General features: G+C 35.9%; 1 protein-coding gene across 2 annotated transcripts in view; it reads right to left on the bottom strand.

The window, feature by feature from the left end:
• The window catches only part of PPP3CA (protein phosphatase 3 catalytic subunit alpha), a 311580-nt gene that overhangs the window by 234738 nt on the left and 50912 nt on the right, over nt 1-25930 (bottom strand). The gene's annotated exons all lie outside the window — the stretch shown is intronic.

Below are 25930 nucleotides of genomic sequence, written 5' to 3'. Positions count from 1 at the left end.
CAAAGAGTGACAAGGTGCTTGGGAAAATTTCCCATGTCTGCAGATCCAGTCCAGGGAATAAAAGGGAAAACTAGGGTGGGGAGAGCCTGAACTGGGAATATCACAGAAAGGTGCTGTGAATGGTCAAGAGACCATTCGGGCTTGAACTGATAAAAACTCTGGAATAAAAAGGGGGCAAATGAACCATTAGAAGTGAAGGATTCCAGTGAAATAATCATGATTAAAGAAGGAAAGCAGGTGAAGAGCACCTAAGCAGACAGGTAAAGGGCAGACGCGAAGTTCAAAATTCATTCCAGGACTGCAGTGAGTATGTTCAGTGTCATCTTCCAGAGGTGTCCACTAATAACTATTGCCAAATTCCTTTTTATTTTTTTTCATTTGCATCTCTATAATGGAATTTCCTCTGGGGTAAGAATTGTGTTAATTTTAATTCCAAATTTTAGCTAAAGTGTCCAGCAGACATTAAAAAGAAAGATTAACTCTATGGTATCTTAATTAAGTTAATAAATAAAAAGGCACTTGGGGAAGGACCTGACTACAGTAAGCATTCAGTAAGCATTGGCTAATAGTATATCAACTCTCATGATACTGAAGTACTATGATTCTGAGATAATGCTCATAACTCTTCATATCTAAGAGTCACAGTAAAGTATACTTCACTGCACACAAATAATTCTCATGTCTAATCATTTAACACACAATAATATTGGTCTTGTGTTTCCTTTAAAAATTTTCAAACTTCAAATTTTAGACAATTAGAAGATAATCTGATATAGTGGAGAATTTGTTTTACATTATATTTTATAGAAATAAATCTTTACTACTTAATATAATTCTTTACAGGCTCATTTAGAGTACTACTACTAATAATTTATCAGAATATGTGTCAATACATTATTCTAAAGGAAAAATTAACACATGTAAAAATATAACTCTCTCTCCTGTATCTTCATTTTAATAATAATATACACTAATTAAAAACTAAAATTTAGTTACATCGCTAGCAAAAGTGAATTTCAAATTGACAAAATCATTTAAAATGTTCAATAAATTGAATCCAAGATATGATTTTTATTCTATAGGAGTTTATAATCACAGTTTAATAAAATGCTATTTACTCCAGTATTAATACACTGTTACTGTTGACTTGTATCAAAATATTTTTAATTTTTTTAACTTTTTTAGTTGAAATAAGTAAGTTACTCGTTTTTCACGAATGCATTCACTGGCCTGAATTAAAATCATTACATAAAAAACAAAAACTCTATAAATTCTCATTAGTCCACTGTCAACTAAAGGAAAAAAGAGATTACTCCTTTTCTACAAAAGCACCTGCCCACAGTTATTATCAGTGGGAGAAATCTGAAAACAGAAGACAAACCTGCCCCATATCAATGATAAGCATGGTGCACAGTGATACGTGAGCCTTCAGCAACTTGGGAGGAAAATTCTGATCTCTCAGTTCTCAACGTGACTATGGGACAAAAGGACCACAGGCTAAAACTCAAACACACGAAAACATCTTCAGCTGTAACAGTATCCTAGATTTGTCAACAGCACCATAAAAAGCTGCAAACTGGATAGAAAACAACACCCAGAGTTAATCTGCATTTAACTATTCATGAACTAAAGATAAAATTTCAAACTCATCTTATTTCTACAATACGAAGAGGAACCCAAAGACCCAGCCACACTAATTCTGACAGCAAACCATTTACGTTTGCTGAAGCATATTAGGCTTCAAATATTAGTCATACATTTAAGGCACTATGAACCAAATGTTCAAGACTTATGTGCATTCGAGATATCTTCCTTAACCAGCTATGGGAAAAAAGCCAAGGGTAACAACACGATTTGATTTTGATGTTGTGTTCATGAACCCGGTCTTGGCATTTGATTCTTTTAACTGAATTGGCCCTTGGGACTTCCTGATAAACATTAGCTGCCCAAAGTTCATACACTTTTGTTCAGCCCAGGAGAAAACTGCTATGGATTACACAAGGACAGTCACCAACTTCACTGATCATGCCACCAACTAAGTCAGTGGTTTTTTTTTGTTTTTTTGTTTTTTTGGTTTTTTTTTTTTTGGTTTTTTTGTTTTTTTTTTTTTTTTGTTACCTTTGAGCCATGGTGAACCTGCCTTCAAAGCCTTCCCAAAAGGCTGGAGGCCCTCTGCTGTGAGTTACCACAGCTGCCCTCCTCCCCCAAACTCCCTGTGCCTCTCACCGTCCCTTTCCTTTAGAGCTTTATTCTGAATTCTAAGCATTCCCCCTCTTTGTCAAGGCACATCTTCCCCCTATTTCCTTTGAAACTGCCTCAATGCCCACTCAAGTCTATTGTCTTATCTTATCAAGTATTTCTCTTCTATTTGCAGATTCTTCTGTGGACTGGCTCCTTTCTCTCTCTCTTCCTACAAAAGCTCTCAGTCTCCTCCATGTTTTTAGTTGCTATTATTGTTTGTTTGTTTTTTGGTTTTTGCTTTTTTTTAAGATAAGTAAAAAAGAAAAAAATCTTTTCCCTTGTCTGTTCCACCTCAATACAGTATCTTTGTGATTGCTTCCTTTCCCCATGAATATCTTAAAAACTAAGATGGCCTACGATGACTCTAATTGCTCCTTTCCCACCATCACCTCACCTCCTGGTTTTCTTGGTATACTCTAATTAAATTGTTCTCCCAACTCTCAGAATTCCAATTTGTCCTCAAGCTCACTACTCTTTCCACTCAAGCTAGAAATGCTGGATCACCCAGAAACTGTACTGTTCTCTCCATCCATGAATGCAATTTCTAAGTCATAATTAGTAAATACTTCCACTTTTTATCTCAATTATATCTCCCAGTGCCAGTACTAGAGTTTGGGTGCTTATTACTTCCACTTAAAATACGGTGATACTCATTTGGTCTATCTGTCAAGCCATTGCCTACAACAGGCTATTACAAATCTTATTATAAATAAATTATAGTCTGAGTGGTTAGTAAACAGTGGTAAAAAATAATTTCCTTTATACCCTGATAAGAATAATATTCCAGAAGCTTGGCAGCAGTTATGTCACTATCATCACAATCTTCACTGGTTTCATATTCACACCAATTAAAAGCAATGTAGTAATAATCCACTTTGTTTTACAGCTGTGAAATACAGTACATGGGGCTAGGGATGTAGCTCAGTGGTTGAGAGCTTGGCTAGTGTGCATTAAGCCCTAGGTTCAATCCCTAGTACTACAAGAACACACACGCACACACACACACACACACATGCACACAGTATACCGATGGTATAATTAAGCATCAAAACACGAACAACATGAGGAAGATAATACACAAGTACATGTAGGATAAAACTCCAAATATGGCAGCACTCCAGAAATGTAACATCAATAGAAGGAAAGCTTTTATAGCCTCTACGAGCTCGTCCTAGTTTTCCCGGAACATGTGAACATTTCATAAACTTTCATTTTCCCCATGGTAATCTCTGTGGCAGAGTTGTCTACTGAGAATTCCATTCAATGTTAGGAGAAGTTCCTACAAACAGAGTTAAGAGCACACATACCATATGATAAGGTAATGAAAAAATACTTCACATGCTTCTGGGTATGATACATTGTATCCAAGTTCTTTGGAAATATTGCACAAAGACAGCGATTTGCAAGAGGATGCAATGAGAAAGAAGCATTTTGTAGCATTTTTAAAATTTCACATCTGTATTACTAAAAGTGACTAAACTATTGCTACCAAAAAAGTATTCATGAGAGTCATGAATAAATTCAGGCATGTGCATGGCACCTACACAACCGAAAGTACCCTTTGAAAGTAAAATATTCATCAATTGTTGTAAATAGGTAGCTCAATCTATTGCTCTATCACAAGGCACAATATATCAGGTAACTAGATAAGCGTGCTCAAACTAAGTTTACTTCCAACATTGAGTGCAAAGGAAAGGCCAGCCCGCTGCATAATGTCATAAGTTCCTAAAAATATGTTTAGGGACACAAAACAACTGCCTACCAATTATCTGGGATATATCTGCACTATAAAACTTAGATACAAAAAGTTGTTTCTTGATTTACCACCTAGAAATAGCACAGTTTCATATTGGTAATAAAGACTTGTTCAATTTCTTTTATACTTTGTTTATGTTGAATTGGTTTTATTTCTCAATTTACAGTCTGGTTGGACCAGTCCCTGATTCCTGCATATGCCTTAATGATTTGTTAAGATCTATTTTTAATTATACTATCATTATCATTGGCATTCTAATAAATCATGGAATAAAAGTTCTTTTGGTAAGTGTGTTCTCCAAAGTACATTAAATATAGTGTGACTATAAGGACTTTTAAGAATAGTTCCACAAGCTAAATGTAAAAATCAATTCTAATGATTTTTAGCTGGACCTCTGTTATTATATAAACTGCCAAGTTCTTGCTTTTTCCAAAACAGGAAAGACCTATGATCCTATCAAATTCACTATAAAAGTTGCTCATTTTACATATATCAAGCTTCATTCTCCACCCCCCAAAAAATCATCCTGTGAGTAAATGAACGTAATGAAGGCAAAATGATATACATTTTATAACCTGAAAAATGGAAGGAATTCTTTATTTGAAGAGTGTACAAATGGGGTGATTCCACCATTGAAACAGTAGTTGCTTTAGGTCACTGGCAACCTTCTTGTCACTTCATGCAAGTGCTCCTTAAGTCTTACTATGTCACACAGAGACACCATGCTCCAAACTATCTTCATACATCTGGGTCTCCTTTTATAGGACTATGTGCTTTCTAAAACTCAATAATTAAAAAGCAGCATTTAGTCTACAAACTCATGACTGACAATATTAAGAATTCATGCACTTAGCTAGAAAGTCATATCTAGTATAACTGAAATCCTTTCCAAAATTCATTTTTTTACCCAAAATATGAATTTTTTGGTGCCTCACATGATTGGTAAGTTAAATTATCTGCTTTTCCATGTACATATCACCAACCAGAAGTTCAGCATAATGCTGTTTGTGTAAACTTGATATTCCTCTTGTACCCTATAAGTAAAGAAAGGAAATGGAATTTTAAAAGGCAGAAAGAATCAGAAATTTCTTTCTCTTGGGTAAGCCAGTAGGGCAAGAATATAAATAAAAATGCAATAAATAAGGACAAAAACTTCTAACCCACAGTGTGTTTATCCATCACATAAATTCTTTATTATTTTGCCCTGAATTTTTCTCTGGGTGGGAAGAGGATCTTACCCTTTCCCTACCATCTTCAGGAATCATTTGTCTTCCTGTTGCTAGTGAGTCAGCACCACCAGAAGTGGACAGCTTCCTGCTCTTCATTAAGAGGAAAGTTTTCTCCCCCAGAAATGACAGTGTAGCTAAACCACAAACAAAGTGGATCCAAAAATGTATTGGAAAGAATTAAGCACACCCACACACACACAGAGACACAAAACACAAACATCAGAAAAACTAAGCAAATGACTATGTTGTTCATTGACACAACTTATCTTTTAAAACAAAATTTTAAATACACTGCTATTTTCTTAGTCATTCCTAACAATTATAACAACAATTATTATTAACCCAATTGCTGGAAATAAAGTAATTTTTTTTATTATTAGTTTCGCTTCCCTGACACCCAAATCCCCATACCTTAAGTTAGGTTAGTATCTTACCACTTTCCTATGGATATCTTACCCACTATCCTTAGTAGTAACTTAAGACTGAAGTCATGGCTTCTCCAACAGGACCTGTAGCTCTATCATTCTAATTATAGCACTTAATACTACATGCCACTTACTGCATAGTTTCAATATACTTGTCCTGTTACCCACATCCTCATTTAATCCCATAGCTATCTTATGAAATTCTATTAGCTCCATTTTATATTTAAAGATGTGACCTAGAATTATAAACAATTATGAAAATCATAATTCAATGACAATCAGGATATAAACCTACCTCTGTTACACACCAAAGTCTGGGTAACTACCAGAGATATCATGCCTCATCCTAAACTATACAGAATATGTAGTATAATGTACAGGATAAGCCCATCAATTTGTCCATTCAATAAAGCTTACCCAAGTAAAGCATGTCTTCAACATTACTGATCATTACATGTTTTTCTTTAGCACTGATCCTTCTGTTATGTTTGGAGAAGTGGCACTACCCAACCAAAGATTATATAATCAGATAACCTGTGCTCTGATCCCAGTTCCCCCACTTACCTGCTCTGTGCCTCAGTTTCCTCACTTACATAATGTGAATAATAAGGCTATCTTATAAAACTAGATGAGTCAGTATCTGTATAGTTGAACCAGAACCTGCATTAGGTAATTGTTAAAAATAATCTTCATGAGTAGACTGTATCAAATCTGTTTAATGGCAAACTCTGTTGACAGCACATGGACTTTATTTATAGAAAAACACCTTGTAACCCAAAAGCTTTTAAACATTTCCTAAGGGCAAAGGAGTTACTTGAAAGGGGCAAACAATGAGTAAACTGTTCCCAGGTAGGAATGATCAGCTAGCAGCTAGAGTGGAAAGGGAATAGAAGAGAAAATAAATTGGCTTCAGACATCCAAAATATTTTCCAGCCTGGTTTTTAGATCATCTGAAGTAGTATCAGATCTTAAGATCATTTTAAGTTCAAAGCAAATAGATTTTGCAAATTTTTACAATGATTTGTCAAATGATAATAGATTTAAGCATAGTATATATTAAAGAATGTTTTGAAAACTCAAATTGGTGTTATTTTCTAAATCAAGAATTGTTTTTTAACATCCTAATACCCAGTTAAGAATATCGGAGTTTCTAATACTCTTACCTGAAGAAATTAAGAAAAATTTTCACTCTTAGATTTTATTTTAGTATAGAAAAATAAGTACAATTATTTATTAAGAAAACTCATATTTAAGAAGCTGAATCCTAAGTGTGAGAAGTTCTATATAGCCTCCTTTCAAAAATAAGCTTTAAAATATATAAAATCTCCAAGGTAAGAATGAATTAAAAGAAAATTTGAAATTTTCTTTCAGAAAAATATATTTTTATAGAAATGATTACCTGTCAGCACTTCAGACTAAAATTAAAATAAGAAAACATCCCAGGTCCACAATTACGAGTAATTGTCTATTACAACTAATGTTTCAAATTAATAAATTAGGCACCTGGAAAAAAGAATTGGATGTAACTTTCCTGTGCTCATATATGAATACACTACCAGTACAATACATATCATGTTCAACCACAAGAATGGGATCAAAATTGTAACAGGCTACACCCCATGTATGTATAATATGTCAAAATACATCCTACCATTATATATATCAAAAAACAACAAGTTTAGAAAAAAAGTAATAAACTGTTTAATTAAAACAAAAGATACCAGGAAAAAAGAAAACTTTTCAATAAAGAAAATTCAGAATAAATCTCTAAATAGCATGGAGTAGATAAAAGGAAAACATGATAGATGGGCAATGTGTTTAGGTCTTAAGTCTATTTTGCAGTCTTTATTAAAAACTGAAGGAAACCCCAGCTATTATTTTGCTATTATGTCCAAAATTAACTAATCTTTAATTATTTCAGTCCAACTAGTTAGATCAAAGATTTATTGAATCGTTTAGTAATTTAGGGCAAAGTAGTCTTCATACTAACCAACTTTACATTTGATTTCCCAATTTCTTCTTTAAAAATGAGATTCTTATGTAGTTCACAAATATTCCCTACTTCTTTTTTTCCTTTTCATCCTTTCCTCAGTATTCTGTACTATATTGTCGCATAAAAGTCTTGGATTCTATAAAAAGAATACTTGATGCAGTTTATTCACATTCGTAGAATTTTGGAGTTTTTTTGCTTTTAAAACCTCCCACAGGTCTGGGATGTGGCTCAGTGGTAGAGAGCCTGCTTAGCACCGACAGAGTCCTGGGTTCAACCTTCAGTGCAAAAACAAACTTCCACAAATCTATCCACACAAATACAGTCTATATACTTCATTTAATGTTTCATTTCATGAAATACCAATAATCAAGCTAAAGTGAAATTTCATTTGTATTATTACAAATCTCACAAGTTCTTAATTATAATCCAAGTCATTTTAAGGAATAGGACAATTTATATGAGATAAGGTGTGTGAACAATCACAAAGTCTGCAACGTTCAATAATTAATATATAATTTTTATTTCTTAATCACAAGGTGTTCAAAAGTTCAAAAATAATACAATCATTTTCAGTGATTGGGTTCTAAAGGTTAATGACTTAGCATGACTTGGAACACTTTCATCTGATCCTGTGTGCTGATTAGCCTCATTATTTCCTCATGATCCCCACACTTAATGGTATGTACATCCAGTCACAAAGAACAACTTTATGTTCTTCAATCTGGCAGTCTTAACCCCAGCTTCTGCATAGGCTACTCCTCGTACTTTCTTACCTGATCCTCATTTGGCTAACAGCCACCAACACTTCAGGTCTCTGTTCAGTTGCCACTTCTCATCAGACACCTTCCCAATGCCTCAGGATGACAGATAAGCATTTTCCCTATCTATTCTCATGATGTTCTGTTCTTTTTAAAAATAACCTATGGAACATTTTATCTTCTTTAATATTCAATCCTGAAGAAATACGGTTGATGGGTTAGCTTTCTATTACCATGACAAACAACTAAGATAAATCAACATACAAAGAGAGGATTTATTTTAATTCACATTTTGGAAGTTTCAGTCCGTGATCCATTGGCCCCATTGCTCTGGGCCTGTGGGAAGACAGCACATCATACCAGAAGTGTATGTGGAAGCAAAACCGCTGATCTCATGGAAGGGAAGCAAAAAAGAAAGGGTCTCAGGTCCCACTAGCCCCTTCAAGGGCCACGCATAATGACCTGAAGACCTCCCACTAGGTCCCACTTCTTAAAGGTTCCACCGCCTCCCAATAGTGCCAAGCTGGGGAATCAAACCTTAACACATGGGCCTTTCAGGGACATTCCAGATCCAAACTATGACAGCTAGCAACATGTTACAACCTTTTACCTCCTATGTTCCTATAGGCTACCACAAAGAAGATATAAGTCTGGGGAAAAATATACTTCTATCAAAGATTAGTCATTAAAAAGTTATTTCTTTAATTATTTCCAAATACAAAAGGTCTATTTAAGAAAAACAGCAAAAATAGCTGTTGCACTTAATAATGCTGAAGGTAAAACTAAAGAACTAAGGTCATCCAAAATTTGCTCAGGATTTAGCAAAATAAGTTACTTTAAAGGCTCCAAACTGTAAAGTACTATGCAAATGTTAGTCCATCTATCCCTCTATTTTTTAAAATTGCCTTTCAACCTTCTTTGCTGGAATCTTGTTATGAAAAGAAGTCACATTTACGTCTCATCAAGGTTTTGTACCAAGGTTGTGGAAACCTAACCATACTAAGCAATGAAAGAAACCACACCTTCAGAGAAGGGCCCCTTCTGAGAGTCTTTATAACCTGAAACCTCAAGAACACAAGTTAAAAGGAGCAGTAATTTGAGTCAAGAGGGCATTCCTAATTCACACAGTCTAGAAAGCATACTATCAACTTTCATTTAAAGGAGACTATAACAGTTGTTTCTTTCTAAAGATTAAACTTTTTAAAAGAATTTCAGTCTTTAATCAAACTCCTCTTATGCTTTCTCAAATGTTTTCACTGAATTTTTTTCAAGATCACAATATTTGCCATTTTTCTTTATTAGTATGTTTCCCCACATTAGTGAGTTCATGATTTACATAGCACTACATAGCACTATCATATACACTATCACCAATCATCCCCTCACATACTGATGTGCCACATGCTTCTCAGGTGTCCACTGCATACCAGGACACAGGGTTTGCCCTGAGGGTTTATATAATGATATTTAATCACCTATATTAAAATTAAAATTATATATATACCCACTATATATACCTTATACACAGAGAGAGAGAGAGAGAGAAAGATTGTGTGTGTGTGTGTGTGTGTGTGTGTGTGTATTACAACAGTTTTAGGTTTACAAAAAACTTGAACAGACAATGTAGTATTCCCTTACACCCCTATATCCACACAGAATTTCATGTAGTATTAACATCCTCCATTAGTGGTACACTTGTTAGACCTCATGAGTCATATCAATATCACTATTAATTGAAGTCCTTGATTTAATTGTGGTTACATCTTAGTTTTGTACATTTCGTGGATGTTGGTGGATACGTGAAGGATCTATCCACCATTACATTTATCGTACAGAATAGTTTCACTGTCCTAAAACTATCTTGTATTCCATCCACTAGCCTTCCTGCTCTGCAGATTCCCCCATCCCCTCCCCATCACTCTTCCTACCCCTAGAGCTCCTGGGAACCACGGATCTTTTTATTGTATTCCAGAAGTCTATCCTTTTCCAGAACACCATATCAATCACATACTTTGTAACCTTTTCAGATTTCCTTCTTTCACTCAGTCATAGGAATCTAAGTTTTCTCTACTTCTTTGCACAGTTTAATAGCTCATTTCTTTTCATCTCTGAATGTTCCATCATATGGATGGACCACCCTTCATTCATCCATTCACTTACTGAAGGACATCTGGGTTATGTCCACATTTTGGCAATTATAAAGGTATTATAAATATTCATGTGCATGTTTTTGTGTGGACCTAACTGTCCAACTCATTTGGGTAAATATTAAAGAGTACAATTTTTAATGACAAAGCTAATACTTCATTTGCCAAAAATGTTGTGCCTGAGAGGACTCGCATTTGCATTTAATTATCAATATTTAGATAACTTGATATACAAGAGTTTCTAAGGGTATTTATTTCCTAAGGGGTCCATCCATTACTTAGGATAAAAAGGGGTACACAGTCAGTTCAAATATGCATGCAATTCCTGTTAGACAAAGAGAGAAAAGAAAAAGAAATCAGCCATGGTTTGTATAAGGGAGAGGTACACAACCTTGCTAAAATGCTCACCAAAAAAATTAAACAGACAAGTGAATGTGTAACTGCCTTCATCATGTTCTAGTAACAACTCTCAGCTAAATCAAGTTCACAGAATTTACAAAGTACCTATCAAAGTACCTACATGAAAATCACTGCAAACAAGGTCTCCCTTTTCAATTTTCCAGTGGTTTAAGAGTGTTCTGAATTGTCTGTCTCCGTGATTCACAATATTCTTAAAAAGAAATTTCCACAAAAACCAAAGCAATGAATCATTACATTAAGACAATGACTGTCATAGTCTTGTAAGTCCTTTTCTTAATCTTCCTAGGATTGTCTTGATTTTTCTTAAATCCTACATAAATCCAGATATTTTCTCCAAGTCACAATGTTGAACCAGCTAATATATAAAAACCCATTTGTTTTACATGATGAGAGACCTACTTCTTACTTTTAGCAGCAAACATAAAAAATGAATAAGAAGTAAAAGACATTGCTAGAAAATTAAGAACTGTTCTTTTAACTATAGATTTAAAATTTAATATTTTGGGATAAGCTTAAGACTGTTTAACCTTATATAATTTTTAAATTATAAACTTAGAATGAGGCAAGCCTGTTTTAAAATATTTTAAGATTATTTTGTAATTACCCTGACTTGATTATTACATATTGAGTACATATATTGAATTATCACACTGTACCTCATAAATACATTCAACTAAAAAAAATTAGATTACTCTATTGATACTCTCCCTAGCATCTGTCAGTCCTACACTATTATCTCATTATTCCAAATTTTGCCTGAGAACAAGGTTCATTAACTGTCCAAAGACAGATTGGTGTCCCCTACACCCTGACCGTCTGCCATGTTTTAGAAATAGCACCTGCTCAGAAATACGGTTCTCAATTGTGACCTCAGGATCCTTGCACTGTGATTCCTGAGTCTCTCACTCTGGAATCACCACCATACCATACTGGCAGATGGCGGGTACCATGAAGGTGGAGAATGGGCTTCAGTGTTTCCTAAGGACAAACAACCTGAAAGCCAATCAGGCCTACCCATGACTCTTATGTGTGTTAGCAATGTCACAGGTAGGGTTGGCATGGGCAGTCCCAGGTTATGCTATCAAACTTTCATTTTCAAAGCATCCTGGTTTAGGTAATAAATTAGACTGTCACTCTGGTCATAAGCACCCCACCCCTCCACCTTTTCACTACCATTTACATATTCTCTACCAACCCCTTAATCATCACCCCTGTGGACACCTAGCCCCCTCCATGCCCTAGGTTATCAAAACTTTCAGAGCTCTAACCATAAGAATTCTGTAGCCACAACTCTTCACATACACTATATTCTATGCAGGACCATTTCTACATATGACTCAGTTTTAAGAAAACAACTGAGTTGTTTCCCACTACTGCTTTCTTTTTCCAAACTAAAAAATGTATTTAAATGTCTTACATCAGTCTTAGGAGCATAACCTTCCTAAAACATGAATGCCAAGTCAATCACCTTCTCACTAAGAAAAGTTTTTCGATGTTCTAAAGTCAAAATAGCTATTGTGGCAGGAGATCCAAGATTAATAGTAAAGATGAGCACCTGGAATTCAAGTCAATCTAAAAACCAGAAGAAATTTTAACCAAAAGAAAAACACAATACTATTTCATTTTACAAACAGCAAGGCCAAAAAGAAACAAATAATAAAATAAATGGATCCAGGAGCAACAAATGGATGAGTAAGTGTAAAGCAGAGTTTCAAGGTGGGAAATGGGTTGTGGGTAGCTTAATTAAAAATCTGGGGAAAGACATTTAGAAAGCAATAAAGTAGCAAGCAACAAAAATGTGTGAGACGGTACTAAAGGCTTAAGTGCCGAAAAGCAGATGATCAGCAACACCAGATACCTGACTATGCTGTGCTTATATGAACAGCCAGCAACCATTTCAAACTTCCATTAGTAAAGAGCTAAAAAATCATTCTTGTGACTTGCATGCAATTCATGCTATACAGTTAACATGCTGTATATATTGTGTCCTTTTGTGTCAGAATAAGTCTGGCCAGTGTGGTCAGGCAAAAGAGCTTGCAGAGTCATTCACCAGCCTCAACCAAGCAGCCTGATTGAAACCAGCTGAGCCAGTGACATCACCACAGGCTTTTTACTATAAAAAGGGCAAGCTCTGTGAGGTCAGGAAGCAGAACTAAGCTCTGTGAACAGAAGCCAAGTGAAGTTCAGAGGAGGAGAAACTCATTCCAAGAAGCAGCTAGACTGAGCAATTTGTTCAGAGACAGCTGCAGAAGTAAAAGGCACACAACAGATATTTCCCTTAGGAGTTAGGGACTGCTGTTTCTCCCAAAGAAATAAGGAATCAAAAGTGAAGCCTCAAAGGAGAACTGAAATGAATCTCTTTCAGATGTTCCATTGGTAAAACTGAATTAAAGTGCAGCATCACCACAGAAATCGTGTAGTCTTTCACTCAGTGAATATTACCTGAGCTCCTACTACATATCAGGCCCTGTTGTAGGAAGAAGGTCTACATTAGTGAGTAAAATAGACAAAAATATTACTGTTTTAGAGCATATATTCTTGGAATGTAAAACAGACAACAGCCGAACATAGTACATGTCAAATAAGTATTATAGAGAAAATGCAGAAGAAAATGTGGGTGGCCTGAGAGTGCTCTCTGAGCAAAAACCTAAGGAGGTGGGGAGTCAAGCCATTTGGGTATCCGGGAGCAGAGTGTGGCAGGCATGCGAAGGCCATGAGCCTATGTTGGAGGAGCCTCGAGAACACTAGTGCTGCTCCTCAGAAAGAACAAGGGGAAGCAGGAGTCTGGGTGTGAACAAGTTAATGTAGACAGGCAAATGGAGCTGCCAAGCAGGCATTTGGAAATATGAGACCAGTGCCTCTGGGGAAAGATTCAAACTGCAGATAAAGATTAGGAACCATGGGTGTATATATGATAGGAAAAGAGAGGAGAGTGGCCCACGTGTGTGTAACACACAAAAGAGAAGAGGAGCATCCCAATGGTTAGATCCTGGAGAGATGCAGAACGCACAGGGAAAAAACTGACGAAGGGAACATGGCCCAGGAGGCAGGGGAAAGAGTGTGATGTTCTGCTACCCCAGGGAAGAAAGTGCTCACAGAAAGACAGGGTGGTCAAGGTGCTAAATTCTGCTCCTAAGTCAAGTCTCATGGGCCCGTCGCTGGACTTAAGGCCCTAGAAGTTACTTAAAGGAGAGTTCCAGAGGGAAAGAATCAAAGACAGAGAATGTAGACATCTCCCTGGGGAAGTCTCACTCTTGGAGAGGTAGCTAAATAAGAATGCGGGTTCAGGAACGGGTTTGCTATTTTAAGACTGTAAAAATTATAGCACATTTTCTATTAATGGGGTGATGCAGTAAAGGAGGAAACGGTGACTCAGAAGAGGGGGACTTCCTGGGCAATGGGCTTGAGCAGGTAAGAAGGGTAAGATCTACTGAAGATGCATCGCCCCCTCCCTCATCTGAGTGAAAAGTGTTATGTGTGCTAATTTGGTTTGTTTTTAAACTTTGTAATGAAATTATCTATGACTGAAAAGGGGGTAAAAAAGCTTGCCAAAACTTCCTGAAATTCTTATTTTAGGCTATAGTACAGCTCGTTTTTCAATTAACCAAATGTTAATAAAAATGTGGTAAAACACCTGATCCAACTCAAGTAGGAAAACAAACTACTGTTTAAGTTTCTTGTCCTTTTCCCTTCCTTGCATAATTTCATTTTTACTTTATTTAGTGCAAAAATAATCTTCCCTAAATTCATAAAAAATTCTTGTCTTTACAGAACAAAGGCAGGCTTGCTACTACTTAAGGGTCCTATTTGTCTTCTGTATTAGGTTTCCAAAATGCAAAACCCAGGGATGCAAGCAGAAGAATCTGCACTCAGCACACATTTAATCAGGCCCTAGGGAGCCTAGAAGCACACATTCATAGGATTTTCCATATCTATAACTGATAATTATACTTTGATATTCCTGCTGCAACTTCTCCAGAAAATAGCGAGTTCTTATAGAGTATATTATTATCTTCCCATCCATGACAAGTTTAAAAGTATCTTGCAGTTATTCTATATTAGTACAGATAATCCACTAGCAAAATCATTTAAATCTGGCTTAACTGCTAAAACCGACTTCGAGTGGGAGTGTTTTTGACAGTCTAAGCCCTGATAACACTTCACACCCACCTGGTGGCAGCTGTAGCCAGAGCTTCCTGGACATAGAAAAAAGCATCAGTGTCTCTCCAATCTGTGAATTCCAAAAGGATGCTGAGGGAGTCTGATGGGAGAGATGATGGGGAGGACTTGATTCTGTAAGATATGGGCCTACAGCTTCTTCTGGATGCTCAATTCAATTTCATATAAAGACATGGAAAATCAGGCCTTGAATTTCCGATGCCCTATTCTGAATGAGAGAATATGGAGCACATCAACCATGTTTTGTTTAATCCATTCTGTCCCATCATCCCAGATGTGGAATACCTATAAAAACTTTAGTATATAATATGTAATTGTATAATAATAGAATCATAATATCAATGTAATGAGCTCTAGAAGATGATTTTCAACCTATTCTAATGTACCTGTGTCAATTTCATTGAAACATTCACAGAATTAAAAACTTGGAAATTAATAGGTTTGAATCTCTGGGCTTCCAGCCCTGCCCTCCCATGAGAAGCTAGTGTCTGACTCACACTCATTCTGGATCCTTCACATTTTCTCCCTGGTCTATTCACCTGTTGATTTTGCACCCCAAATAATTCTACTGTCAACAGTTATCCAAAGACTGCTATTAGGATTAACTTAAGACATATAAAGTGCTTAATACCTTAGCAAACTTCCCTTCCAGGTCCTAAAGAGTCACAGGAAGCAAAGGAGGGCTACTGCCCACCTCACACTTCAGAACAGAACTAAGGGACAGAAGACAACCTGCTCACATGAAAGTCCTGGACACACTAAACCAACCCATCAACTGCAATGTGAAATCTAACTTTGATAACATCAGCAGGCATTGTAAGTGAGTGCCTTGCTTTTCCACTCATCCTAGACTTACCTAGGTCAAGTATTATTTGGTTTAAATGTGTTAAATAAGAAAAAGCAATTTTACAAATTCACATGATACAAATATACCCAATTCTCACCAAAGTTCTTTCTTTGTGCTTTAAAATATTAAAAACAAAACAAACTCCTTTTTTAGGGGGAGGGGGTGGTACTAAAGATTGAACCCAGGGGTATTCAACCACTGAGCCATATCCCCAGCTTTTATTTTTTTTATTTTGAGACAGGGTCTCGCTAAGTTACTTAGGGCCTTGCTATAGTTGCCAAGGCTGTCCTTGAATTCTTGCCTCAATCGTCCTGCCTCAGCCTGCCTCACCTCTGGGAGTAATGACATGGCACTCCACACCCAACACAAAACAAACTCTTAACAATTGAAGTCTTTATAGATTCTGGAGTTTAGTGCTCTATCTGAAGTATAGGTGGCAAAAATTTTCTCCCACTCTGTAGGCTCTCTCTTCACATTGCTGATAGTTTCCTTTGCTGAGAGAAAGCTTTTTAGTTTGACCTATCCCAGTTATTGATTCTTGCTTTTATTTCTTGTGCTATGGGAGTCCTGTTAAGGAAGTCTGATCCTGGGCCAACACATTGAAGATTTGGACCTTTTTTTTTTCTATAAGATGAAGGGTCTCTGGTCTGATTCCGAGTTCCTTGATCCATTTTGAGGTGAGTTTTGTGCAGGGTGAGAGATAGGGGTTTAGTTTCATTCTGCTGCACATGGATTTCCAGTTTTGCCAGCACCATTTGTTGAAGAGGCTATCCTTTCTCCATTGTATATTTTTGGCACCTTTGTCTAGTATGAGAAAATTGTATTTATTTAGGTTTGTGTCCATGTCCTCTATTCTGTACCATTGATCTACCTGTCTATTTTGGTACCAATACCATGCCGTTTTTGTTACTATTGCTTTGTAGTATAGTTGAAGGTCTGGTATTGCGATACCCCCTGCTTCACTCTTCCTGCTAAGGATTGCTTTAGTTATTCTGGGTCTCTTATTCTTCCAAATGAATTTCATGATTGCTTGCTCTATTTCTGTAAGGTACGTCATTGGGATTTTAATTGGAATTGCATTGAATTTATATAGCACTTTTCGTAGTATGGCCATTTTGACAATATTAATTCTGCCTATCCAAGAACATGGGAGATCTTTCCATCTTCTAAGGTTTTCTTTAATTTCTTTCTTTAGTGTTCTGTAGTTCTCATTGTAGAGGTCTTTCACCTCTTTTGTGAGATTGATTCCCAAGTATTTTATTTTTCTCCAGGCTACTGTGAATGGGTTAGTTTTCCTAACTTCTCTTTCTGAAGATTCATCACTTATGTATAAAAATGCATTGGATCTATGAGCATTGATCTTATATCCTGCTACTTTACTGAATTCACTTATGAGTTCTAAAAGTTTTCTGGTGGAATTTCCCAGTTCCTCTAAATATATAATCATGTCATTAGCAAATAGGGATAGTTTGAGTTCTTCTTTTCCTATTCATATCCCTTTAATTTCTTTGGTCTATCTAATTCTCAAAAAACTCTACACCAAGAATACAAACAACCCAATCAACAAATGGGCTAAGGAAATGAACAGACACTTCACAGAAGAAGATCTACAAGCAATCAGCAAACATATGAAAAAATATTCAACTTCTCTAGTAATAAGAGAAATGCAAATCAAAACTACCCTAAGATTCCATCTCACCCCAATTAGAATGGCAATTTTCAAGAATACAAGCAACAATAGGTGTTAGAGAGGATGTGGGGAAAAAGGTACACTCATACATTGCTGGTGGGGTTGCAAATTAGTGCAGCCACTCTGGAAAGCAGTGTGGAGATTCCTCAGAAAGCTTGGAATGGAACCACCATTTGACCCAGCTATCCCACTCCTCGGCCTATACCCTAAGGTCTTAAAAGCAGAATACTACAAAGATGCAACCACATAAAGTTCATAGCTGCTCAATTCACAATATCCAGATTGTGGAACCAACCTAGATGCCCCTCAATTGATGAATGGATAAAGAAACTGTGGTTTCTTTGTAAATGTATGTAAATGTATGATTACACAAATGGTATGCCTTTACTCCATGTACAGAGTCAACATGTATCCCATTACTCAGCCATAACGAATAATAAAATTATGGCATTTGCAGGTAAATGGATGAAACTGGAGAATATCATGCTAAGTGAGATATGCCAATCTCAAGAAAACAAAGGAAGAATGATCTCGCTGATAAGTGGATGATGACACATAATGGGGGGGGGCAAGAATGGAGGAAGGAGGGACTGTATAGAGGGAAAAGAGGGGTGGGAGGGGTCGGGGGGAAGGGAAAAAATAACAGAATGAATCAAACAACATTACCCTATGTAAATGTATGATTACACAAATGGTATGCCTTTACTCCATGTACAGAGTCAACATGTATCCCATTTGTTTACAATAAAAATAAATATAAAAAAATTAAAAAAAAGAATTGAAGCCTACACTACTAAGTTTAATCATAATTTTTTAGGATTATCATTGTGCAAAATAACAACAAACAAAAAAAAATTTACAGGAAAAGACCCAAATTTCAAAAAGTTATCTTTTCTGTTTTTTTTTTTTTTTTTTTAATTTTATAGGTGGTCTTACATTATATGTGACAGTAGAATCCATTTTGTTACAATTATACAAGCATGGGCTATATCTTGTTCTATTTGTCTTTCCAAACACTTAGTTTTAACATTTAGCTGTTCGACAACATGGTCCTAGATGAAAGCATGTATCTGCCCCCAACCTAACAACTGATTTCCTGACTAGAGGTAGCACAATCTCCAAGTCTTGGTTTCCTCATGTATAAAAAGAGAGCACTAGTTAAAGTGACTCATTGTTTCTTTTAGCTGTAGTGTTCTATGTTTTCTTTCTGTGCAATGTTATAATATTAATCTCCCCTGATGAGTGAACTCTTACTCAACAGAGTAGAATTATTTTACATTTGCAATGAAAAAAGGAAGTCAGGAAAAATGCAAGTATATTAGCAAATAAAAGTATTTTGAACCTAGAAAATCAGTGCTTTCAGGGAAAAAAGATTCCCTGTAAGTAAAGTGATAGATAACTCTTGAGACAGCTGCCAGGACTCAAACTTCCTGCTGCCCTGGGCAGTCATCAGTGCTCCTCACACAGATCCACAGCAATTCTGCAACCCAATGGGTGGTGAATTTGAGTCAGACACCAGATTCATGCAGATACAAAATTTTTTTCTCCCTGTAAGTTATTGTTTTGATCTGATAAACAATGGCTGGGTACCACTAATAAGTCACAGTAACAGCAGCTCTGAAGAACCCACCTGCTTCTGTAGAACCCAAAGCAGTCCTGGGTCCTGGTACCCACCCTGGCTCCTTCTCAGGATTGATAAGCTCATTTATTCCTACCTTTCCATTAAATACTAAAAACTACATAAATTTAAATTAATTAAAACTAAAGAAAAAATATAGAATCCAGTTCCTCAGTTGGGCCAGTCACATTTCAAGCGCTCAGTCAATGATGACTACTGGTCACCAGGTTAAAAGCCAAGCATGCAGGACATCTCCACCAGATCCCTCTGATAGACCTCCTCTATCCTTAAAATGCTAGGCTCAAGATTTATTTTGTTCTATGCATTTATTTTTGTCTTGTTTTTGATTTGCATCCATAAGCATCTCAGTCTGAAGGAATAATGACATCTTCTTGGAAACCTTGTAAAAGATGCCTGGATACCCACAAGAGTTTTAAGCCATGGAGTTAATTCACTTTAAAACTTAAAAATGATTCCCATCACTCCTGGACTCCTTCTGGGTCACAGAAACGTGGAATTTAAAAGCTTGAGAAAACCTTAGCAAATATCTAATTCAATTTCCTATTTTTTTGCACAAGAAGATATTAATAACCAGAAAGTTTATAACTAGCTTTGTTTCTGAGTTGCACTTAAATTTGGTTTAATAGATTATTTAACACGAGAAAAATAGGATACCAACTAAAATGTAATATACAATGTAACTCTGCAAATCACATGATTACACAAGTAACAAGACATGAAGTTAAAATGTTATTTACTCATTAAGCTGTTTCTACACTGAATCCCTCCCACTCTGCACCCCCATCATTCTTTTTTCCGTTTGTTTTGGAAGGTGCATTTGCTGTGCTTACCATTGAGTTCAATGTCATAAGTCCTCATATCTAAAAGGCACAGAAAACACTCTGTACTTTCAAATCAGGGAGCATACAAATGCATTTGTTATTGTAATTTTTATTTTTTACTAGGACCTTTATGTTCAAACCTTCCACATGATTAGTCATCAGTACAGATTAGAATCTGGATAGCTGGAGGTTTTTTCTTCAGTTGCTTTTAAACAAATAGGAACCACACATCATTTAAATATGTGGATTAAAATGTCATACCTATTCATCAATAGATTTAAACTAACTACAGCAAGTTCCTTCAGCACCTTCATAAAGCAATATGTGATTCCTGATAAAAGGAAGGAAGGAAGGAAGGAAACCATGTGTGCACACAAACCCCAGAACTGACAGGAACAAGGATTCTGACACTATTCCTATACTCACTCAATGTCTCACACCTAACTGTGGTGAAATCTGTAATCATCCACTCAGCCACAGAATTTACAGGTTTCTTTAAGGTAAATATACAATTTAAAATTTATGCAATATCAATTTTGACATAAAGGTTTCCTCTTAAACTATTTTTATATTTCTTGCTTTACTAAAGTCCTATGTCTTCAACTGCTGGGAGTTTATAACCTCCCAAACACCACTTCCATTAAAGATAAATTACTTTGCACTTTTCCCCCATATAGATTTGCATGTGATAGGGCTAATCTATAAATAAATGGAGCACAATAGTTGTGGCCCCTGCACATAACAAATCTTTGCAGACCTATCTCTTTGTATGGCTATTCTTTCTTAAGGGTAAACAAGAAAAGACCACCCCTGGTTTTATTACATCACACAAACCAGTGTTCCATATCTTCTGAAACAAAGATACATACGTCAAAGAATTAACTAAAACTACTTTCTCTTCCCTTCCCTTTCAATCACCAGGGTGTTTCTATTTAAACATTTATTTGTTACACTGACTTTCTACCCACATGGGTGTTGGGTCATTCCTATCTCAGGGAAACAACTCTCCCAAGATGGTCAAAAATGACCTACAAAGTCAACGAGAGGAGATCCTAACTTATCAGTGATGTTGCTCTGAGCAATGCCATTAATCAATGCCAGAACGAACCTTCACATAGCAGGTCCAGGGAGTACAGCCCAAGAACCTGCTGTAGTTTTTCCACAGAAAGTTTTGGCCAAAAGGTTATACAACAAAAACAAAGAGGAAAATAGCAGAATCGCAAACACCTAAATTGCACTGCAAAATCATGTGCTCTTTAGAGAAAATGCCTAAAAACCAATAAATATATCTCGAGGCCAATGAATACAAATGCCAACCACAATCTTGGAATGGCTTTTGCTCAGACACCTGACTCTTTTAAAATACTTGCATACACCATGGAGGGGGTTACAAATTACTTAGGTCATAATATTTTGCACCTGGAAATATTTATTATAGTGAAAAATTACCTAGAAAGTAAAAAAAACAAAAAAAACCATGCCATCTTAGAGGTGAAATTTATGTTGTTTATTGTTTTAATAAAATTCAAACCACTGATTAAAAAAAACCCTTTCTTATATAGTTGAAGGAACCCATGACTGAACTCAGCATCTGTTGGGCCTATCTTCATTTCAACATGGAACTCTAAATACTACTACAGGCTACTGTATGTACCAGAATTTGCTGAAGGTTCATTTTTACCATTACTCCAAAACTGATTAGTTACAGTAAAGCTATAAAAAATTAAGTGTTAAGGATTTGGCTCCAGCAGTCACAGCTGGTCATGAGAAGCCATCATGAGGGAATATGAAGACCTAAAAAAGCAGCCTGGTCCTTTAACAAGGTCTGAGAAAGTGGGTCAGCTGTCACCTGTGACGGGGTTCAGCCTCTCACAGGAGAGTGGTTAGCTGCAGCAGCCCAGGATCAGTTTTCAACAGCTGGGACTTGAACCTTTGAAAAGTCCCTGTTAACGTTTTTTTCTAGTGGAAAACACATATTTTTTTCCTCTGCAGGTTTTAGATTATACAACAGGAAAAAAATGTGCATGTGTGTATAATATTTTTTGTCTTAAGAAAAAGAACACCAGGGGCTGGAGTTGAGGCTTAGTGGCAGGGTGCTTGCCTGGCATGCGTGAGGCCCTGGGTTCAATACTCAGCACCACTTATAAATAAATAAATTAAATTAAAGATCCATTGACAACTAAAAAAATATTTAAAAAAGAAAAGAAATCAGCACTTTCAAGGTACCTACTCAGCATTTAATGTTTAAAGATAAAATAAAAAGTTCATTCTCAAATCCATACCTCATTTCTCAAACCGAGTAACTGACAGAAAAACAAAATAGCTACAAGAAGAAATATCTTAGCTAATTTTCTTATTTTAGCAAAGTTTAAAATCTCCTAAATAGTCACTAGCTTTACATCTTTGATTACTTTAAGCATACTTTAAGCATGAGAGTCACAACTGAAAAAGTCATGTTCATGTTTACATATACTTTTAACTTTTTAATATGTACATTTAATATGGTACCACCAGAAGAGCCAGAGTTAGAAAGAGCTGTTGGAAAGAGTAATGTTGACCTTCCTTTTTAACAGAGTTCTTGTTTTGAAAATATTCAGCATGGAAACACCAATCTCTGATCAAACAGTAGCAAAGCACTCTAATTAAAAAAAAAAATTAATTAAAAAAAATATATATGGAAACAGAGAGACACTTTCAGCATGGGGTATGGGGTTCAGGTACCCCAAGGAGCCTGTCTTCTTTTATTCAAGGGTACTGAGTCCTACACTTCAAGGACCCATCATTCTCCCACATTCAGAGCAAGGGAGATGTACACCATTTCAATCAGCACTCACAAAGAATTATTTTTCTGCCTTCCAAAATGGCTGGTTTTCATGGCATAAAAATAAAAATTTAAAAAAGGAAAACTAATAGTAATTAGTTTTCTATGACTTTTAGCTCTTTTCTATTTCTGCCCTCCTTTGCCCCAATTGTGGAATTCAGACAGGTTGAAGAGATGTCACCTTCAAAAAAGTCCTTTGTCCTGCCAGCTTCAAGTCATGCCAGCAACCAAAGTAGAATCTGCTATTAAAATAGGAGTCTAAGGAATCCAAGAAGGCAAACATCACTGGGAGGCCAAGGGTTTACACTACTCCCAACTCTTGGTGATGGAAGTGCAGGTTCTATCTCAAGGAGCTATATTAGTAAACTTCTCTGCAAAATTAATCAGTTAAACTAACAAATCACTAAAACAGCCAGGTATCTGGCTGAAAAACCAAAATGAACAGATTGTTTACAATATACGTGTGTGGGCGCGCGTGCGCAGCACGTTGTAGAGTCACAGGTGAAGGACATTAATATTCTGCCCTTTTACAAGTCTTAGCTTATACATAAGGTCCATTTACTTTACTAAAGTAATATAATGGTCACCCATGCAAAAAAAAAAAAAAAAGTACAAGGAGATCACCTACAAACCTAATGGAAAACTTTATACGAAATTAATTAATTACTCCCAGATCACCGTGATTGTTCAGGTACCCTAGATTCAAAGAGTTCATGGGTAACAATGATTTTAAAAGGAAAGAAAGGGATTGGCAGCAAAGTAGTACTACCAAGAGCAGGAATAAGCATGTCAGTTACAGAAGCATGACGATAGCTGTGAGGTGGTAAAAATATTATCTGTATATTTTTTAAAAATAAAGGAAGCAGCTGTCTAAATATTTTAGTTTTTTTCCAAAAAAAAAAAAATGTTTATACACTGTTCTGAGGATAGAAATAACCCAAGGCAATACTTTAACCCATTAGAATACACCACACACACACACACACACACACACACACAACAAGGCTTTGTTTGCCTTCATCCTTCTCATTTCTGATTTGAGGCATTTCCTCCCAACATGGTTGCAACATGGAAATCCTGAAAGTGAGGGTCATCAACAGTATCTACTCCTCTCCAATGGTGCAGGAAAAAAGAAAGGAAAAAGATCAGCTTTTGCTTTCTTAATTAAAAAAAAAAAAAAACTTTTATAAACCCATTATGAATCTAATAAAAATCCAATTTTATTAAAAGACATATCTACACTAAACAAACTACGAAAATTAAGTTTATAACAAAAAACGGCTTCAAACCTAAATTGTGCTTTTTATTTTGCAGATTTCCTTTATCTCTTACAATAATATTAGTTGCACAATTGTAATGGTGGCTTGCTTGAAAGTTTCTTACTCTACATTTTCATTTGACACATCACCATATACATTTCTATATGCATATTTTTGTGGTCATAATCACCAAGAATTCCATAATATTCCACAAATTTATTAAGCTATATATCCATTTGCTTATTGCTAACCTGGCTTCTTAGACAATGGGCATAAGATGGAGTCACTTTTATTTGAGGGGGATTAACATGATTCCCATTGTTCTACTGCTAGATATCTAGGATGATTCCAAATTTTTCCCTCCTTTTGTAGCTAAACCTGCAATAATAACTTCAGGTAATATAACTCCTTTACTCAGCTGAATTACTTCTTTGCAATTAATCCTCAGGTGGATCAATCAGTCAATGGTTGTAAACATTTTCAGTAACTAGAGTGTGGCATAGCTTTATAAAATGTTTATACGTGCTTTTAAAACCAGGAGTAGCAAAGTAAAACAAAATGCCCAGTATTTATTTCAGTATCACAACAGCTATAGGGTCAATTTTTTAATCCTTTTAATTTTTTTTCACCTTTTAGAATTTAAAAAAAAATGCATGCTTCCAGATAAACTTCAAAGACACATCTCCCAGAGTACATAATAAAATCAATATTTTTCTGATTGCAAAAACTGCTTATGTCTCTCTTATGAACAGTTACAATTTGGTGTATATCCTTTTATCTTTTATATACACAAGTTTATGTGTATACATGTAATTTTTGACACTGCCATTTTACAAAAGTAAATCTGTCCTGTTATCAACTATGAGTTCATAATATGATTTCTAGGAACCTATCTGATTCAAATATCACTTGATTCCAATTGTACACTCAATATAGCAATATCACTAGATATTTTCAGTTTTAGATTAACTGTGTCTCACAAATTTCCTACAACAGAACATAATTCCAGTGTGTGTATATGTATGTCTGTGTGTGTGTGTGTGTGTGTGTGTGTGTGTGTGTGTCCGATTACCTTCCTAATGATGTTTAAGACTAATAATAAAATGGGCTTGTGTACCCTAAGATCATGCTACTGCAGTGGAGGGAGTACAAGGTGTTAGCCTGACATCAGAAATGTGCCACCCAGGTGTGGACAATCAAGACTGAACAATGCCAACACTGTACCAAGCAATATGGAAACCAAAAGTGACTTTGGTTTTAAGAGATGAGTGACATAAAGTTAAAAGTCAACAGGAATTCATGATATGTGCCAGAAACAGTGCTTTCTCTAAAGGGCACTTCTGTGTTTCTAATTTGATGAAGCTATAAGCTCTCTCTATGAGGAAGATCATTTCTATCATCTCTCCGTTTGATCTTTCTGGGGCAGTCACAGGAATCTTCTTCCATAATCCAGGCCTCTCCTGTCAACAGCTGAATTGGGATAGAATTGTCATCCCAACTAAATCAGCCCCATATTTGCTTTCCTCCTCACCTTCTTTTATTTTTAACATATACCTATACCTGGCATTTTCTCATTTACTTTGTATATGTACTCCTGCATGTGAATATAAGCATAAGGAAGGAATTCTCTCCTTATTCTAACTTCATGTCAACAGATATTCACTGAACACCTACATATGCTGGACAAAGGGAATGGAAGAATGAA

The sequence above is a fragment of the Sciurus vulgaris genome, assembly GCF_902686455.1.
Source record: "Sciurus vulgaris genome assembly, chromosome: 9".
NCBI classification, from domain to species: Eukaryota; Metazoa; Chordata; class Mammalia; order Rodentia; family Sciuridae; genus Sciurus; species Sciurus vulgaris.
Note: the sequence above shows the minus strand (reverse complement) of the source record. Positions and strands in the feature narration are given on the sequence as shown.